Source organism: Artemia franciscana, unplaced genomic scaffold, assembly GCF_032884065.1.
Source record: "Artemia franciscana unplaced genomic scaffold, ASM3288406v1 PGA_scaffold_34, whole genome shotgun sequence".
NCBI classification, from domain to species: Eukaryota; Metazoa; Arthropoda; class Branchiopoda; order Anostraca; family Artemiidae; genus Artemia; species Artemia franciscana.
Genome location: NW_027062670.1, coordinates 418,913 through 440,417, shown reverse-complemented (window position 1 = coordinate 440,417; position 21,505 = coordinate 418,913). Strand labels below are relative to the sequence as shown.

Genomic DNA, 21,505 nt, shown 5'->3' with positions numbered 1-21,505 from the left:
TGGTAAGAATTTAGAGTTTCTTCCTTTTTGTTGAGTATATGTCACCCACCTTACCAAACAAATGACCTTTGCAATAAATATAAGAAAATGTGTGATAATGTAGACACTCCAGGAATAGGAACTTAAAAGGACGCTCCTACCATTCAAAATGCTAACGTATGACCATCCACACGCGTAGCCCAGACCGACCAACGGGTATTAGGGTTTGATCATTAACATATTATGCTATAGTGGTTTTACAAATGAGTTCAAATTCATTATGCCAGTTCTCATATTACATATTTTTGCTAAGAAATTATGTAAAATTGTAGAATAGCACCTGCCCCGAAAGAGACTTGCTAGAACAAAAAGAAGTGCTTTTAGATTTATATTTTTATTCTCTTTTTTATGCATAAGGTTGAGTTTGTGACAATTCACCTCCAGCTCCCGATTGTCCCATATATAGCCCTAGGCTACAAACAAAACTAATATAGGATACAAAAGGTACGATCAAGCTATATAATATTCTATATAATAATAATCATTTCTTAACGAAATGATTATTATACTGACAATGAGATCGCCCCAGATGGGCATGTATGTAGCCCTCATAATATATTTGTTTGTTATTATTTTCATTGTTTGATCCAACAGTTCCTAGTAACGAACTGTAAGTAAAGAGCGACTCTGCCTAATAGTAACCAAAACCCTAAAAATGAGAATTTTAATGCCAATTAATGCTTAAAAAAATACATTTCTTATGCTGATTCCAAACATATAAATTCCTTTACTTTAAATATTAAATGGCAAATGCTAAAACCCTGAGAAAAAAAGCAGGATTTTTGAAAAAGTAGAAAAACATCCCCAAAATGTCAAGGGATTTCATCAATGAAAATCATTATAACAGATTCAGCATGTCCAAGAACGTAACTGTAGAGGTTTCAAACTCCTATCTACAAAATGTAGAATTTTGTATTTTTCGCCGAGGAAACATCACGTATGCTTATTTGTTGTTGTTTTTTCCAGGGGTAACCGTATCGAACCAATGGTCCTAGAAGATCGGGAAAGGGCTCATTTGAACGGAAATCGAAAGTTCTATTGTCTTTTTTAGTTGAAAGAAAAGATTGAAGGGAAATAAGTCAGCCTCCCATGTCTCTTTTCTCCCCAAAGACATCCGATCCAAATTTTGATAGCCATTTTATTCAGCAAAATAAAAAGGACCAGTAATGATGTTTCTGGAGGTGAACGTACCAACCCTCTGGAATATGCTTTAGGCTCTGCAATTTGAACCCATTGCATAGTTTGTTTACGTATTGTTGACTCATAGTACTTTTTTATTAGGAAATATACGAAAATGATCAAGGGGGTGAGGGACTTTTCTGCCAGGGGGATTTTCCAGGCGGAGACTCCTCTTTGGGAAGTAAAGTTTTCGGGGATAATTTTCCATGAGAAATTTTCCGTGGGGAAGGGGTATTCCATGAAATGATTTAAAAACGGTTAGAAATAAATAATAGACAAGTTTTTTCCAAACTGAAAGTAAGCAGCAACATTAAAACTTAAAACAAACAAAAGTTATTCCGTATGAGAGGGGGAATGCCAGTAGCGATGCCTCAATTGGTTTAAACCAAGCCATAGTCGCTCCTCTTTTCTTCCTTAATGCTTAAAAACAACGAAGCAGTTTAACGGCGAGTGCCTTAACACTCAGGTATTATTAATTTTCTTCAAGTATGTAGGGGCTTGTTATGCGATAGGGAGTGTTTTCTTAAAGATGCAGGTGTTAGATGCATAATAGAGAGTGTTTTTTAATTAAAAAAAACACGAGGGCCTGGATAAGCCTTCAGGGGTCCCCGCCAAATCATTATTCCCTTGGATGTTACGTATTAGGACTTGTTAGAGTTCAAGGGTCGGTGCTATGGAACCTTCAATACACCGGTCCCAAGCAGTCAACTCCAACGGAGGCCCTAGCAACCAATTTCAACAGGGTCCCCTAGCAACCAATTCCAACAGGGGGTCCTAGCAACCAATTCCAACAAGAGGCCCTAAGTGAGCAATTAGACTTCGGCCCTAGCAACCAATTCCAACAGAGGCCCGCTAACAATCAATGCCAAAGGGGGGACTAGCATCAAATTTCACCGGGAGCCCTACCATCCAATTCTGCCGGGGCCCTAGCAGTCAATTCCAAAGAGGTCCCTAACATTCAAGTCCATCGAACCCCTAGCAACTAGCTTCAATGGACCCCTAGAAACCAATTCCATTCGCGGCCCTAACGAGCAATTCTACAAGGGGCCCTACCATCCAATCCCAACGGGCACCCTAGCAACCAATTCTGACAGGGGATATAGCAGTCAATTCCAACTGGGGAGGAGACACTAGTCAGATGGGTTACCCTAAAATGAGACTGAGAATGATGCAATCTTGCGTGACTTGGTGGATTTATTGAAGGTGATGCGTTCCCGCGTGAGTTGTTTCTTCAGGTCCCGCGAAGAACCACTGCCTATAGCTGAGGAGGACACACAAGTATGGTGTTATGCAATGACAGTGCACACGTGGGATACTGCATAACACTTTAAGAGTTTTTTCATCAGGATTTCATTTTTCTTCCTATGTGTTTTTTTATCTTTGAGACTTCCATTTATTCAAGATTTTGTTTTTCTCAGTGAACCCTTAGAATCCAAATATTGTTGTCCCCCTTTTGGAATCAAAAGATATTTTCCCCCAATGGAAAGGAGCACTAGACAGCTAGAGCAAGAAGCCAATAATACTATTTTGATTCGGAAATAATTTCGTAGAAAATAATTCTACAAAATAGCCTATTCGCTGCATGGAGAATATCCTGCAAACTTTCTAGAATGATTAAATGATCGCGTGTTTCCTATGTCTGGAATAATTGACATACTGAAATCCAGAAATTGACTACTGGAAATCGGTTATATTTGACGTGCACCAGCATGTTACAGCGTTGTTAGTTTTCTTCCGTGACCTAGAGAGGTTAAGGTAGGCATTGAATTAGTGAGAAGATCCATAGTGTTTTTTTTAGATATATCATTGCGTAAATGATTAGGTATTGGAGATTCATCCTCAAACAAGAAATATAAAAGACACAGACATTTGGGAGGGGGCGGTTTGTTATTAAAGGTAAAATTAAGGCAAATTAAGAGATATTTTTGAGGGATTTTAATAAAAATACTCTGTTTCTTTAACTGGGTGTTAGATTTCAGTCCCCTTCCGTAGAAAAAATTTTTTAACGCCATCCACCCTAATTCTATGCTGTAGAACGTGATGTACCCCTTGGCAATTTATGCTACAGCGTTAAACAACAGATGGTATACGACACCCTCTGGTGAGCGTTATTACACCTAAAGAACGTTCAGAAATTTCCCTAAAAAATAACCGTTTACACTAGGATCGATCATTTAAACTTAAAGGAAATTTCCCAATAGCGTTTCTTCTCATGACTCCTTACAATTAAGGCCAGCCTGGCACAATTTACCGGCCTGGTGACCCCCTCTGGCACTTATTATCAAACCTAAAGGTTTATAAGCCTTTTTACCACAAAAATAACTTCCAAAGCTAAAAATGGTCATTATTTTTATTTGAAGTTCAGAAACTTGCAATTTCATTGTTAGATTGCGATGTTCCATGGCGATTCCCAGCCCATGACATTCAATGGCTAACACATGGCAGCCTCTGGCAAGCATTATCACACATATGGCCTTTTCAGGTATTTTCCTACAAAAATAACTGTTTACATTAGATTTTCTTCTGATGACTCCTAGCAATTGACACCAGCAAGGTGTCAGCCATTGAGCCATTTCATTTCTTCTTCGTGAAACTTGTTGCATGTTGATTTTTCACTTCGTAAAACTTGTACGTTGATTTTCTCCTCTTCAGATCAACTTTTTACGTAGAACACGTTGCACACTGATTTTTTGTTCGCAAAATTTGCTGTATATTTGTTTCTCTTCACAAAGCTACTTGGATGTTAATTTTTTTTTCTTGAAATAGGCTACATGTGGGTTTCTTCTTTATGAAACTTGTTATATTTTGAATTATATTCGTGACACTTCTTGTATGTTGATTTTTTTCCTTCACGAAACTTGCTGTATTTTTACTTTTCATTATGAGATAATTTTTCATTATTGTTGTATCTTAACTTTTTTTTGGTCAAACTTGTTTTTTTTTTATTTTATCTTCATGAGGCTTGTTTTATATTGGTTTTTTCTTCGTGAACATTTTTTCTTGTTGATTTTTTTCTTCATGAAACCTGTTGCACGTTTATTTATTTCTCTTCGTGAAACTGGCTTTATGTTGATTTTCTTGTTCGGGAAACTTGTTATATGTTATTTATTTCAAATTCAAATTTAAGGAGTATTTCATCAATTCAAAAAAATAAACAACACATAGCAACAATAGCCAGTCCATTCCTTGACACCGAGATCCTCAATCACTACCTTTTAAACATAACACGCAGCGTGGTCATTGCTTCTACTTTCAGAAACAGCCTTACCTCTCATTTATCCAACATAACTACCAATAATCCTCCTGCCTTTTGCCCCAAGGGAAGCTGCATTATCATTATACAAAAAAATACATTTTATTTTTATCTATTTAAATTTAAAACTTTATATAAATTATTCTATTAACTAATATTTAACTAGTCTTTTCCAATACTAATATTTGATTTTTTACTCGATTTTTTTAAATGACGCGAGTGAGCTCCTACCTTTCAGCTCTTCTGGGGACAGGTTCCACAGCCCTGCACAAGTTATTTTCGGGGAGGAGGGAAACCAGTCGTACAATCGGAGAGAATGGTATTTGCAGGTTTGATGATGAACCGATATTTACATTATGCTAGTCCGAGATTGGTTGAAAAAAAAGTTTTAAATGCAAATGGGAGTTCACCAGCTAGAAACTTGAACACATAGATCAAGTATGACTAATATTGCAGTGACTCCATTGACAAATATTCTTAATTTTTCAATTAGTTCCAAAGATTGCTTATGAATTAAATTAAGCTTGTGCAGGTGAGATTTAAAAGTCGATTGCCAGATCATTGCACAGTACTCTAAATGGGGCTTGATCAGAGCTTTATACAGCAGGACCAGTGTTGCCAGTGGCAAACAGTTCGTTAGTTTCTTTGTTATTCCAATATCTCGGGATATCTTCAGCTCTACTGCTTTAATGTGCTGCAGGAATGACAGGTTTTCATCAAGTAGGACTCCCAGGTATTTGGCAAAAAGGTTTTTTGGCCGACTGATGAACCTCTGGATGTTTCAATATCACATATCTCCAGAAGAACACTTCTGACCGAGCGAAAAGTTAAAAATGACTCTAGCATCGTTTTATTGCCCTAGGAATGACGCATGGACGGAAAATAGATAGACATATCTATTAACAAATGAACTTATATCATTTTTATACAATCCTAATAGGGGGGGGGGGGTAATGCCAGAATGCCTCTTACTCAATTCGACAATCTGTCTTTGCTTTTTCTACGATTAGCCATGGCTTGATGACTTGTATTTGCTTTTCTACAATTCCATTTTAATTCAAAAATCTTGTGACTTCAACGACCTGTGACTGTCAACGTTAGTCAAAAGTCGGTTAGAATTAATTAAGAGATAAGTTTCCTCGAGAATAGCCCTGAGCTTGGAAATGAGCGCTGTTATATCACTTTCGCTAGTGTGGGCACAAGCTCGACCGAGTCCGTTGATTTTGAATTAAAATCAACAAGTTTTGAGCTCAAGTCATGGTTAATTGTAGACAAGTCCAAGACGAATAGTCTGATTGAGTGGGGGGCAAATCTGGCATAAGCCCTTATTAGGATCGTATAAAAATGATGTCAGTCCATTTTTTATTAGATAAGGGTATCTATCATCCGTCCGTGCGTCATTCCTAGGGCAGAACTAAGGTAGATAGTCATAAAACTAAGATAGTCATAGAACCTATAGTTTTTCAAGTGTTAGGTTAAATGGCACGGGTAAATGATGGGAGTAAGTATGACTCTCCTATTGGAACAATACTTGTTTTTTAACTTTTAGAAAAGCACATCTACAGACTGAAAAGAAGCTTCAATGTGGCATAGCTTACAGCAGCGAAAAATAGTGCGTGTCGGGTTTAATACTCTACTCAGATCGTCAACATGGACTAGGAGCAGTATTGATCCTAATATTGAACTTGGAAAACACCACAATTGACCAAGACCTCATTTCCTGGGTCTTCTCCCAAACAAAACCTGCGGTCCCTTAAGTACGATCTAAACCAATCCAGATTTTTACCTCTTATTCCTATGTGCTCCAGTTTTCCGAGGATAATAGGGTTGTACATACTAACAAATGCTTTTCTGATATCAATCAGGGCCACTGCAGGTAGAAGGCCAGAATCCAAAACTTGGTTGATCCATAAACTTAAAGCTGTTAGTGCATCTTGGGTGGAATAACTGATAAGTATTAAGAAACCCCTTTTTCTCCAGAAACTAGAGTAGGTGCTATTGCATGGGTTTTTCAAAAACCTTTGGAAAAACTGAAAGAATTGAAATAAGTCTATAATTCGCAGGATCAGCACGAGAACCTTCTTTGTGCAAAAGGAACAATTCTAGCTTTCTTTAGCCATTCTGGGAAAGCACCCTTCTGCAGAGACAACTTGATCAAGTAATAAGAGGATGTATGATTGACGAAGCAACTTCCTTTAACACATTAGTTTGTACTCGGTCAAATCCAAAAGCGGAAACTTAAAACTTGTGAAACTGCTTCGTAATACTTGTTGCATGTTAATTTCCACTTCGTAAAACTTGTTTTATTTGTCGTTTTTCTTCGTGAAACTTATTGTATCTTGAATTTTTTCGTGAAACTTAATTTATTTTGATATAAAACTTGTTGCATGCCTATTTTTAGTTCGTGAAACATAATATGGGTTGACCTTTTCTTCGTGAAACTTGTTATATTTTCATTTAATTATTCAGATAAGCTGTTGTATTTTTTAGTTCTTTTTCATGAAACATGCTGTACATAAATTTATTCTTCACGAAACTTGTTTCAGGTTAATTCTTTGACCGTGAAACTTGCTTTTTATTGATTTTGTTTTCTTCATGAAACTTGTTTTATGTTGGTTTTATCTCTATGAAAATTATTTTAAGTTAGTTTCATGGCACTTGGTATTAACCAAGCGACATATAGCAACCGAAAATTCTGTCGGTCTGTCTGTCTGTCGGTCCCGGTTTTGTTACTTTAGGCACTTCCAGGTAAGCTAGGACGATGACACTTGGCAGGCGTATCAGGGACTAAACCAGATTAAATTAGCAATAGTCATTTTTCCGATTTGACCATCTAGAGGGGAGCGGGGGCCCGTTAATTCGAAAAAAAGGAAAAATGAAGTACTTTTAACTTACGAGCGGTAGATCTGATCTTAATGAAATTTGATGTTTGGAAAGACATCATGTCTCAGAGCTGTTATTTCCAATCCCGACCGGATCTGGTGACATTGGGGGGAGTTGGGAGGGGAAACCTATAATCTTGGAAAACACTTAGAGTGGAGGGATCGGGATGAAATTTGTTGGGAAAAATAAGCACAAAACCTAGATACATGATTGACATAAACGGAACGGAACTGCTCTCTTTGGGTAGTTGGGGTAGGGGGGTTAATTCTGAAAAATTAGAAAAAATGAGGTATTTTTAACTTACGAACAGGTGATTGGATCTCAATGAAATTTGATATTTAGAAGGATATCGTGTCTCAAAGCTTTTATTTTGAATCCCGAACGGATCTGGTGACATTGGGGGGACCTAGAATAATGGAAAGCGCTTAGATTGGAGGGATCGGGATGAAACTTGGTGAGAAAAATAAGCAGAAGTCATAGATACGTGATTTACATAATTGTAACGGATCTGCTCTATTTTTTAGCTCTGAAAAATTTGAAAAAAATGACGTATTTTTAACTTACGAAGGAGCGATCGGATCTTCATGAAACTTCATATTTAGGAGGACCTCGTAACTCAGATGTTTTATTTCCAATCTCAACCGGATCCAGCGTCATTGGGGGGGGGGAGTTGGAGGGGAGGCCGGAAACCTTAGAAAATTCTTAAAGCGGAGAGATCAGGATGAAACTGGATGGGAAGAATAAAAACCCGTCTAAGATACGTGACTGACATAACCGGAACGGATCTGCTCTCTTTGATGGAGTTTGGGGGGGGGGGGGTAATTTTGAAAAATGAAGTATTTGCAACTTATGAAAGGGTGACCAGATCTTAATGAAATTTGATATTTAGAAGGATCTTGTGCTTTAAAGCTCTAATTTTAAATTCCGACCAGATCCTGTGACATTGGGGGGAATTGGAGGGGAAAACCGGAATTCTTGGAAAACATGATAAATGGGGTATTTTTATCTTACGAATAGGTGATCGGATCTTAATGAAATTTGATACTTTATTTTTAATGAACATTGTGGGGAGTTGGAGGGGGAAATCCTGGAAAACACCAGGAGTGGAAGAATCGGGATGAAGCTTGGTGGATAGAATAAGCAAATGTCCTTGATACGTGATTGATGTAACCGTACTGGATTTGCTCTCTTTGGGGGAGTTGGGGGGACGGCTTCAGTGATTTGGTGAGTTTGGTGCTTCTGAACGTGCTAGGACGATGAAAATTGATAGGCGTGTCAGGGAGCTCCACAAATTGACTTGATAAAGTCGTTTTCCCAGATTCAACCATCTGGGGGGCTAAAGGGAGAGGAAAATTTAATAATTAGGTATTTATAGCTTACGAGTGGTTGATCGGATCTTAATGAATTAGAAGGATGCCGTGACTCAGAGCTCTTATTTTAAATCCTGACCGGCATTAAGCTTTTGATTTCCCTTTTAAATCAATCTATTGATTCTTAGAACTTTGTTAGAGCTCATACCATAAGAGCTATTGGCTCTTAGCTCTTCTTGCCTCGTCACAAGTGCCATATGAGCTCTTAGCTGTTGTTCAATGTGAAACTTGCTGTATGTTGATTTTTCTTTTTCTTCGTGAAACTGATTGTATATTGATTTTGGTTTGCTCGTGAAACTTGTTGTATGTAGATTTTTTGATCATGAAACGTAATCTTTCTTGATTTTTCTTCGTAAAACATGTTGTATGTTGTTTTTCCTCTTGAAACTTGTTGCATGCTGAGCTTTTGCTCGTGAAACATAATGAATGTTGATTTTTTTTTGTCTTCGTGAAACGTGATGTATCTTGGTTGTTTCTTCGTGAAATTTTTGTATGCTGATTTTTTCTTCGTGAAAAATGTTGCATGTTGAATTTTTGGTTCGTGAAACTTGTTGCACTAGGACTATTTCTTCAAGAAACTTAATGCATTTTGATCGGTCTTGGAGAAACGTGTTATATTTTTATATATAATTTTTATTTATATTATTTATTTTTCTTTTTATTTTATTTATATTTCTTCTTCATGAAACTTGTTGCATGTTGATTTTTCTCTTCACGAAGTTTGTGGTATGTTGATTTTTTCCTCGTGAAACATGTTGCATTTTGATTTTTTCTTTGTTTAACTTGTTATATTTTGAATTATCTTCGTGAATCTTTTTGTGTCTTGATTTCTTCTTCGCAAAACTTGTTGTATTGCTATATATGAAACTTGATGTTTGTTCATTTTTTCTTCGTGGGACCTGTTACATGTTGGCTTTTTGCTCGTGAAACTTGTTGTATATTGATGTTTTTGTGAAACTTATTGTCTGGTGATTTTGAAAGTATTGTATGTTGACCTTTTTTCTTTTTGAAACTTTTTTTATGTTGATTTTTTTAGTCGTGAAACTTATCCTATGTTGAATTTTTTCTTCGCGAACTCCTTGTATGTCGATTTATTCCTCTTGAAACTTTTTATGTTTATTTTTCTTCGTGAGACATCTTGCATGTTGATTTTTTGTAAGTGAAATTTTCATATTCTAATTTTCTCCGTAAAACTTTGTACTTTTTCCTGAAACTTTTTTATGATGATTTTTTTCTTCCTGAAAAATGGTGCATATTAATTGTTTGTGTTAAAACTGGTTCTGTTTTAATTTTTTCTTCATGAAACTTGTTACATATTAGTTAAGTTGTTTGTGAGATTTTTTTAAGTCGATTGTTTCTGCAAGGCACTTAATGTATTTTAATTTATGTCTTCGAGAAACTTGTTTTTATTTTTATTTCTTTTTCATGAAAATTTTTACATGTTGATTTTTCTCTTCGTGAAACTTCTAAGCCTTTTTCTCTTATGCTACTAAGTTAGGCTAACCTAACTGACCTAACATACCGTGTGTAGGTTAGTTCGGTTAGCTTACCCAAAAACAAGTTTCACGAAGATAAAATTAAGGTGCAATAATTTTCATAAAGGTAAAACCAATATATAACAAGTTTTGAGAAGAAAACAAAATCAACTCATACAACAAGTTTCACAGTCAAAAAATCAACATGCAACAAGTTTCATGAAGAAAAAATCAATATACAACAAGTTTCATGAAGTAAAACAAAAAATGCAACAAGTTTCATGAAGTAAAACAGAAAATGCAACAGGTTTTTCGAAGTTGTTTGTGAGATTTTTTTTAAGTCGATTGTTTCTGCAAGACACTTAATGTATTTTAATTTATATCTTTGAGAAACTTGTTTTTATTTTTATTTCTTTTTCATGAAAATTTTTACATGTTGATTTTTCTCTTCGTGAAACTTGTAAGCCTTTTTCTTATATGCTACTAAGTTAGGCTAACCTAACTGACCTAACCTACCGTGTGTAGGTTAGTTCGGTTAGGTTAACCTAAAAACAAGTTTCACGAAGATAAAATTAAGGTGCGATAATTTTCATAAAGGTAAAACTAATATATAACAAGCTTTAAGAAGAAAACAAAATCAACTCATACAACAAGTTTCACAGTCAAAAAATCAACATGCAACAAGTTTCATGAAGAAAAAATCAATATGCAACAAGTTTCATGAAGTAAAACAAAAAATGCAACAGGATTTTCGAATAATAAAATTAAAATACACCAATTCTTAAGAAAAAAGTCAAGCGACAACAAGTTTCACTAAGAAAAAATCAACATAGATTAAGCCTCACGAACAATAAATCAGCATGCAACAAGTTTCACTAACAAAAACAAACATGCAACATGTTTTATGAAATAAAGTATCAAAATAAATAAAGATTCACGAAAAGAAAAATCAACGTAAAACAAGTTTCATGGATAAAAAATTAAAAATACGACAAGTTTAAACAGGAAAAAATTAACGTGTAACTAAGTTTCACGAAGAAATAATCAACATACAACAAGTTTTATGAACAGAAAATCAGCAAACATCTAGTTTCAAAAAGAGAAAAAATTAACATACAACAAGTTTCAATAAAAACAGAAACTAACATGCAAAAAGTTTCAAGAAAGAAAAAATCAACATAAAATAACTTTCATGAAGACAAAATATACGTACAAGTATCATGAAGAAAAAATTGATATACAGTATGTTTCAAGAAGGAAAAAAGTCAAGATATACAATAGGTTTTACTGAGAAAAAAATAATATACATCATGCTTCACGAACAAAAAATCAGCATGCAACAGGTTTCACGAACAAAAACAAACAGTCATCACTTTTCAAGAAGAACAAAAATATGAAGATACATCAAAATTCAAGAAAAAAAGAGACCAACACACATGTTTCCCGAATAAAAATCAACATACAATCAGTTTCACGAAGCGAAAAATCAGTATACAAATAGATTCACGAAGAGAAAGATGGTTGCTTTTGTAGGAAAATGTCTGAAAATGCCTTAGGTGTGATAATGCAAACTAGAGGGTGCAGCATACTAGCCATTGAGTGACACGCTGGTGTTTACTGCTAGGAGACATCAGAAGAAAAGCTATTGAAAATTTTAAATAGCAATGGTCCATAGCTATTGAATAGAGCGTGGTATACTGTGCTATGCTAGCCTCACTTGCCAGGAGTCATCAGAAGAAACGCCATTGGGAAAATTTCTTTAAGTTTAAATGATCGATTCTAGTGTAAACAGTTATTTTTGTAGAAAAATGTCTGAAAATGCTTTAGGTGCAAGGATGCATGCCATAGGGTGTCGTGTGCCATCTGTAGATTGCCACTGTGGCGTAAATAGCGATGGGGGGCCTCACATTCTACAACTTAAAGTTAAGGTGTGAGGTGTTAAACATTTTTTTGATGAAAGGGGACTAAAATCTACCACCCAGTCAAAGAAACGGGGCGTTTTTATGAAAGGCTCTGAAAAACATCTCTTAATACGGCTTAAATTTACTTCTATTGACAATGCTCCTACCTCCCAAAAGTCTGTGTCCTTTATATTTCTTGTTCCAGGATGAATTTTCAATGCGTAGTCATTTACACAGTGAATTATCTAAAGCCATTGTTTTGTAACATCTCACTGTTTCAATGCCTACCTTAACCTTTCTAGGTCACGTTGGAAAGTTAGTAACATTTTAACATGCAGGTGCACTTCAAATGTAACCAATTTCCATTAATCTTCCACATATGTCAAATATTCTAGACATAGGAAACACACGATCCATTTAATCGTTCTAAAAAGTGTGCATGGAACTCTCCGTAATTTCGTTATTACGGAGAATATGTTATTTCGTAAAATCTATCTCCTGATCCAAAATAGCGATAATTGCTTCTTAGTCCACTGTCTAGCACTCCATTCCGTTAAGGGAAAATCTCCATTGATTTCTAAAGGAGACAAATCCTTGGATTACAAAGGTTCCCTGAGAAAAAAATTGAAGAAAATGAAATGTCGAAGAAAAAAACACCTTGAAAGAGAAATGAAATCCTGATGAAAAATCTCTTAAAGTATTATGTAACATCCCACGTGAGCATCGTCGTTACATCACACCCTAAGTTTGTGCCCTCCTTAGCTAAAGGCGGGGATTCTCCATGGGACAAGAAGAAACGAGTCATGCAAGAATCCATCATCTTTAATAAAATGTTCCAAGTCACGCGAGATTAAATCATTCTCGATTACAAGTGGGTTTTCCCCACTTGAATAGCACTTTCCCCACTTGGTTACTAGAGCCCCAGTGGAATTGCTTGCTAAGGGCCCCCCGTTGGAATTGGTCGCTAGTACCCCAATGAAATTGGATGTTAGCACCCCCTATTGGAATTGGTTGCTAGGGGACTCCATCGTAATTGGTTGCTATTGTCCTAGTGGAGTTGCTCGTTAGGGCCCCCGTTAGAATTGGTTACTAGGGGCCCCGCTTTAAATTGGATGCTTGGGATTGTTGGAGTTGACTGCTTAGGAACAGTGTCTTGAAGGTTCCCTAGTGCTGGCCCTTGAACTCTAACAAATTTTTCTACGTAACAACCAAAGAACTCATGATTTGGTGGGGGCCCTGAAGGTTTCCCCTGGCCCTCGCGATTTTTAAGCAATCAAAGAAACTATTACGTAACGTTTGCGTCTTGACTAGTGGATTCTGAAGGTTTTTCCCCTACATCCCTAGTTCTTTAAACAATCTAAGAAAAAACAGTCTCTATTACGTAACAGACATCTGCATCTTGAAGAAAACACTTACTAAAATGTAACATAAAAAGAAATCATGATTTGAATGGGGGGGGGGCTAAAGGTTTTTTCCTGGCCCTCGCGGTTTATAAAACAAACAAAGAAAAAACATCCACCATTAAACAACATACACCTGCATCTCTTAGAAAACAAACCCTATTACGTAACAAGCACATACACCCTGAAGAAAACATACCCTATTATGTAATAAACATCTGCCTTCTTAAGAAATTTCTAGGAAAAGTGTCAGGGCTGGGATTCGAAGGGGTGGGCCCCTGTCGGACCAGTTGGGGCATCACCACTGATACCCCTTCCTCTCGTCTCACTCTTTACGCTAAAGGTTGATTATTTGTCACAATTTCCTAGGAAAGACTGATCAGACACAATTTCTAGTGTATTTGAACGAGAAGTATTTTTAAACAACTTTGAGACTTTAGCGCAACGAGTAAAGGTCGAGGAAGTGGGCCCCCTAATATAAGGAATTATTTCTCTTCGTTTCAAGTTCTAATGTTGCTCTTTACTTTTGTTTGAAGAAAGGTGTTTTTTATCAATTCTGTTGTAAAATCGATTATCCTGTGTAGACTTGAGTTATCCAATTAAGTCAAAGTGACTTTGTTACCAAATGGTAACAAAAGGGAACATGATAATCTGATTAACATGAAATGCTGCATATTAAATACTATAAAGTAAGAATTTTATTGTTTTAGTGTTTTGATTGGTTTAATTGGTTATATACCTAAGGCTATATATGGCATCATCAGTGAGGTGGTGGGGGTGAAATGTCACGAACTTGATCTTAGCTATTTAGAAAGAGCATAAAATTAGCGATCTTAAAATGCACCTCTTTTTGTTTTAGTATATTTTTTTAGATTTTTGGGAGCCACTATTCTGCAAACATATCAAAAATTGACGTCATTTGTATTTACTATTTTAATCTTAATATTAAAAGAAGAAAGTAATAGTGTGTCCTAATAAAAGTGCGTTCCAATTCGTTGATTTTCATGATACCCGTTTTTCACAATAAAGCCAGAAAATTAAAGTCATTCGTGTTTCTGTCTTTAATCTAATTAAATTAAAAAAACAAGTTTTCTTAACTGAAAGTAAGGAGCGGCATTAAAACTTAAAACGAACAGAAATTACTCCGTATATGAAAGGGGCTGTTACCTCCTCAACGCAACCCTATTTACGCTAAAGTTTGACTCTTTCTTTCAACTCTAATTTCTAAAACAGTAAAAAACTTTAGCTTAAAGAGCGGGGCGTTGAGGAGGGAACAGCCCCTTCCATTTACGGAGAAATTTCTATTCGTTTTACGTTATAATACAACTCCTTACTTTCATTTAAAAACTTGTTTTTTTTATTTAGTTTCTGAACGTTTTTGAATTAATACATGTTTTGATTTTGGCTCTCCGCCTATGAGTAGTTAAAACGAAATTTGCATGTTAATTAATTTTTTTTTAGCTAAATGGCTTTCTCATAGTTTTTATCCGACAATTTTGAGAAAAAAAGGAACGGGGGAGTAGGCCTAGTTATCCTTCAATCTTTTGGCTATTTAAAAAGGCAACCAAAACTTTTGATTTTACGAACGTTTAATACACGTAAAAATATACGTAACTTACGAATTAACTTAGGTAACCAACTTCTATATTTGTATGTTTTTATTACGTATATAAGAGGGGTGGTTCCTTCGTCAATACCTCGCTCTTTACACTAAAGCTGAAATTTGGTCCCAATTCCTTAAGAATTACCCCCGAATCACAAAGGCCGTAGAATAAATAGTTGAAATTAATAAAATTACTTTAGCGTAAAGAGGGAGGTATTATCAGGAGGTGAACCTCTCATATGCGTAATAATTTATGTTCGTTTTAAGTTTTAATGCAGCTTCTTAGTTTCAGTTTAAGAAACTTTTTCATATTTATTTTTTCAATGTTTAAAAAAAATGCTAAAAAAGCCTGCGGCCCCTTCATTTAAATTCTCTTCCCCCATGACAAATTCCTCCATGGAAAGCTCTCCTTGCATAACTCCATCCCCCAAAACTAAAAAAATCCCTTGAAAGCGTCTGTACACTTCCCAATAACCATTGCTATATGCAAACACTGGTCAAAGTTTGTAACTTGCAGCCCCTCCCTCGGGGACTGTGGGGGAGCAAGTCGTCCTTAAAGACATAGTTATTAGGTTCTTCAACTATGCTGAAAAAAATGGCTATCTCAGAATTTTGATCCGGCGAATTTGGGAAAAATGAGCGTGGGTGGGTGCCTAGGTGCCCTCCAGTTTTTTTGGTCGCTCAAAAAGGGCACTAGAACTTTTAATTTTCGTTAGAATGAGCCCTCTCACAATATTCTAGTACCACTGAGTTGATACGATCACTTCTGGGAAAAAAACAAAAAAAAACAAATAAACACGCATCCGCGATCTGTCTTGTGGTAAAATAAAATACAAAATTCCACATTTTTGTAGATAGGAGCCTCAAACTTCTACTGTAGGTTTCTCTGATACGCTGGATCTGATGGTGTCATTTTCGTCAAGATTCTGTGAATGTTAAAGGGTGTTTCCCCTGTTTTCTAAAATAAGGCGAATTTTCTCAGGATCGTAACTTTTGATGAGTAAGACTAAACTTAATGAAACTTATATATTTAAAATCAGCAATAAAATGTAATTCTTTTGATGTAAGTATTGGCATCAAAATTCCGTTTTTCATAGTTTCTGTTACTATTGAGCCAGGTCAGTCATCGAACTGTTTGATTGACGATTGAAAAGAATAGCAAAAAAAGGTGTTCCTATTCATCAATACATGTGTTTCATTCGGCTGACAGAAAAACTTTGTGGTCAATTCTCTAATTCTAAAGCAACTTCTGAATTTTTTGGTCAAATCTTAGCAATCACTCTCTAAGGAAATATATTAGACTAATTAAGACTTGGCATGAAAATATGGAATATTGCACGAAAAAAAATGCACAGCAGCTATATACCTTAAATTTATTATATGCTGCATTTCGTTTATTTAAATTTGTATGAACATACAAATTTGTATAAACAAAAGATTCTTGTAAATTTGTATACCTAGCATGTATACACAAAACTTATGCTTATTTTCTACCCAACATCCAGGGGAGGGGCTAAGGTGTTTGAACCCTCACCACTTAAATATTTTTCCGACTCGTAAAAACGTAAAAAACAGCATAAGAACAAATTGTTGATGTTATTAAGAATTTTTTTGTAAACCTGCCCACTGGAAAAAGAACAGCAAACATCCTAAATACGGCCAAGCATATGATGCGTGTGTTTATATTAGATTAATATATACTTATGCGTTATTTTGTTGGTTTAATATGATTTGTTACACAAAGTTACATTTTACGTTTGCATATTGATGTTTGCTATATTTATACTTATATTTTATTAGTATTTGCTCATGGTGTCCAACTGCTTCGAACTCCTGGATGGCATAATACAGTGTTGTTTACTATCCCCACTGAAATTTATATCAAGAATTCTAAATACAGGGTCTTATGCTGAAGAATTTTCTTACCCTGATTTTGCCAGCCACATCCTTTTGCTGTGTTGAAACATGCAAAGAGTAGTCTAGTTTTTCTTAACACCCAATTTCCATTTCAAATAAACTAAAAATGAGAATCTTGATGATTTGCGATACAAACTAGTAAGTTGCAACTGGTTTCTATAAACTCGGGAATAGGGGAAAGCTAATAAATCATGCTTCTATTTATCATATATTCTCATGAGGGATAAAAACTATAAGTAGTTGTGAGAACAAGTTTTCACTTTTGGATGATTTGTCTCAAGAGACTACTTAAGTCCATTGGTTTTTATTAGTTTGCTATTGCATAAGACTATTGCATGAGAACATTTGCAGGATAGCAAACAAAGGTATGTTGGTCGTGATAAGTCTTAAAAGAATACTTACTGGGTAGTTAAAAGAAATAAGTAAATGAGGACATTCTAAATACATCATCGGATGGTGTTAAATGACTTCCTTTTAAATGCCATTGCTTTCTTATCCACGTGGTGGGAAGACTTTTTGCAGCCGAAAGAGGCAACAGAGGGAGAAACAACAGTTACCCCCTCTAGATGCTGAAAATAAAGTTTCCAACCCCCTAAATTTCTGTTCCCACGACAGGTTAGGTTAGATTAGGTAAACCTAACCTAGAAAAACGTAAGAAAAAGGCTGCTTAAAAAGCGGTACAAGTTTGTAGGAAGTATTCGAACGCATTATTTTTCTAGCTTTAAGAACAGGTCACTTGCTGGTACCCGGGGTGGGAAACGTTGGCTGCAGGTACCTGGGTTAGTTATAAGTGGGTTGTTACTATGGGTAGTCGTACTTTTGTTGGTTAAGTGTCTATCTTTGTTTGTCTGACTGTGTATGTTTGTGTGTGTTTTTGTTTTTCTCTCCCCTTGCCTGTTTGATTGACACCTGTGATTGTTTTGGTGCATAAAACAGCAATTCTTGTCAAAAAGGCCGAGAAGCTATTGTGTGAAGATTTTGAGATAGTCAATTCATTTAGAATTATCAAAAATATATACCCATATTGAGCTTCGAGTTTCGGTGGCAGTAAAGGCGTACTCAGGTGCATTCGTTTTTAGGTATAGGTAGTCCTACCATAAACACGGCTAACATAGACATTTTTTTTTTTAGCCAAAAAGACTGTCCCATGGCAAAGTGACGTTTTCAGCCGTTTTGTTTTGCAAAAATACAATTCTTGCCAAATGAAGACTAAACTGCTATTTTTTGAAAATTCTGAGATAGTTAATTCCTTTAGAATTATTGAAAAACCATATGCGTATTGAGCCTCGAAATTCAGAAGCAGCAATAACGAACGGTAGTGCATTCGTTTTCAAAAGGTGCAGCTAGTCCTACAAAATAAACGGCTAAAACAAATATTTACATTAGCTAAAAAGACTGTCCCACATCAATGTGGCGTTTTCAGACATTTTGTGGTGCAAAATAACAGTTCTAGCAAAAAGAAGACTAAAATACCATTTTGTGAGAATTCTGTGAGAGCCAACTGATTTAGAATTATTGAAAAACTTTACGCATATTGAACCTCGAGTTTCAGAAGCAGTAATGCCGTATTGTAGTGCATTCGTTTTTAAATGGTGCCGGTTATCCTACGAAATAAACAAAAGAAACTGGTGTGTAAAACGGCAATTATAGTCAAAAATGCCAAGAAGCTATTGTGTGAAAATTCTGAGTTAATATATTGATTTAGAATTATGGAAAATCTATATGCATATTGAGCCTCAAATTTCACAGGCAGTAATGCTATGTGGTGGTGCATTCGTTTTTAAAAGGTGCAGATAAAAGTACAAAATATCAGATAACATGGACCTACAAACAAACGGTTACCATAGACTTTTATTGTAGCTAAAAAGAGTGTCCAACAGCAAAATGGTGTTTTCGGGCATTTTGTGGTGCTAAACAACAATCTTAGCCAATAGAAGGCTAAAATGCTATTGTGTGAAAATTCTAAAATAGATAGTTGATTTAGAATTATAAGAATCTATACTCATGTTGAGCCTCGAGTTTCAGGGGCAGTAAAGCCGTACGGTAGCGCATTCGTTTTTAAAAGTTGCTGGTAGTCCTACAAAATAAACGGTTAACTTAGACATATATTTTAACCAAAAAGACTTTCCCGTGGCAAAACGATGTTTTCAGCAATTTTGTGGTGTAAAACAGCAAGTCTTGCAAAATGAAGCCTAAGATTCTATTGTGTGAAAATACTGAAATAGTTAATTTATTTCGAACTATTGAAAAACTATATGCATATTGAGCTTCGTGTTTCAGAGGCAAAATGCCGTATGGTATTGCATTTGTTTGTAAAAGGTTCAAATAGTCCTACAACATAATGCTTAACATAAAACATTTATTTTAGCCAAAAAGACAGCTCTATCGTAAAGCGGTGTTTTTAGCTATTTTTTGGTGCAAAACAACAATTCTAGTCATATGAAGTCCAAAAAAGCTATTTTGTGAGAAATCTGAGATAGTCAATTGATTTAGAATCATTGAAATTTCTGCGCATATTGAGCTTTCAGTTATAGAGGCGGAAATGTCGTACGGTGGCGCATTCATTTTTAAAAGTTGCAGGTAGTCCTACAAAATAACGGTTAATATACACATTTATTTTAGCCAAAATGACTGTCCCACGGCACACACACATCCGTGACCTTTCTTCTAGCAAAAAATGCAAAATTCTATATTTTTGCTTATAAGAGCTTTTTAAAACGAAGAGCAGAAATAAAACTTTACCTATAACAACAACCCTCTCCCTCTGGAATTGCTTGCTAGGATTGAGTTAGCCACATACTGTCACAGTGGCGTCATTATGCATAGCTTTGGCTCAAAGAAACGTTTCATTTTCATTAAAACCTCTCAGAAATAACCATATACAAAAAACGTGTCTTTTTTTCTAGCAGGTGCGTCTAATAGAGCAATAGAAAAGTGGCATTTTCATGAAGACCTGTCAGAAATGCCTCTTAAAATGGCTTAAATTTATCTCTAATAATCAGCCTCTCCCTGCAAATGGTTGCTAGGGTTCCCACTTTCTTTTAATTCATGGTTCTTTTTAATAATATTTTGTCCTTTATAAGCTTTTCATGTTGTTTTTTTCGTTTGTTGAATTTTATTTGCTTTTTCTGTGTTTTAATAATACTTGTAAATTTGTTTTTATTAATAAGAGTTGCTATTAATTCTTTTGATTACTTATTTCCGAATAGAACTTCAATATATAATCATTTAGGCAATGAAATATCTAAAGCTTTTGCTATGTGACAACTCATTGATTGAATAGCCAGCTCAACCTTTCTAGATCACGTTAGAAAATTATTGACACTGTAATTGGGAGGGTCATATTCAATAAAGCAAAAATTAACAGCATTGGGGCACTTGTGCTCTCATCTAGAAAGGGTTAGAAACATAAGACTCATTTAATAGTTCCAATATGCGGGAACAGAACATTCGTCCTCTATGCAATAGGGTATCACGTAGAAAGTATTATCCGAATCAAAACATTGGGAATAGTTTTACTGGACCAGATAATTAAGGCTCTGGTCTAGTCATTGGGGTAAATCTCTGGTGTTATATTCGAATCTTAATGCAGACCAAAAGTCTTTAGATTATGAAGGTTACAAATCTCTAGATTGGGGATGACAAGGGTGTCAATAGGAAAAATCCTGGGGGAGGGAGGAGCAATATTAAAATGGTGCCAAAAATTGACCAAACTGACGAATTCATTTAAAAAAAAGAGTGAAAAAAAACAAGGGAATGAGAGCGGCGAAAATTTGAGAGGAGCCTGGGGTACCACCCTCCCCCATGGGTCCACCACTGAAACTAAGATAGTTTTGAGATGGTGTTCCATGATACTTTTATATACTGGTAAATTAAATCTTTTTTAAGATTCACATAGCTGAACCACCTGAAATATTTTTGGAACTTTATATTTGAGATTATGACGGACAACCATTTTGTATTTCAGTATTTAACAAAGAAAGGATACCAGTAGCGCATTTTGTGCCATTCTTTTCTTTAATTTCTAACCTGTTTTGAAAGCAGAAGAATAACAGAGCTATATTTGGCTAGCAAGTAGTAACGATTTAGTGGTCACCCCGACCTAACTCACATTTACAGACAAATTTATCACGTAAGATTATTAACCTTGTTCGTTTTTTTGTAAAAATTTGCTGTTTATAATCTTTCTGTCATTGTTACTGTAATTAAATTAATATTCATATATTTTTCCAGGCTTAAAAAGACCATTTTGAAGGCTAATATATATTCACCTTAAGAAAATATAAAATGGAATATAATAATAAGGATGAATAGTAACGAAAATGAATGAGCAGACATAAAGTTCTATAGTAATTCAAACTTAAACAATTATATAATAAATGAAACACAAAACCAACATATACTGATACATAGTAATATACAAATAAAAAAAAAATCAGGAATTAAAATGGATACTCAGTCAAAAGTATAACGAACAGAAATTAC

The 21,505-nt window shown here is 35.3% G+C and overlaps 1 protein-coding gene across 1 annotated transcript in view; it reads left to right on the top strand.

Moving 5' to 3' along the window:
• The window catches only part of LOC136041728 (5-hydroxytryptamine receptor 2A-like), a 183,883-nt gene that overhangs the window by 109,208 nt on the left and 53,170 nt on the right, over positions 1 to 21,505 (top strand). The window lies entirely within an intron of this gene.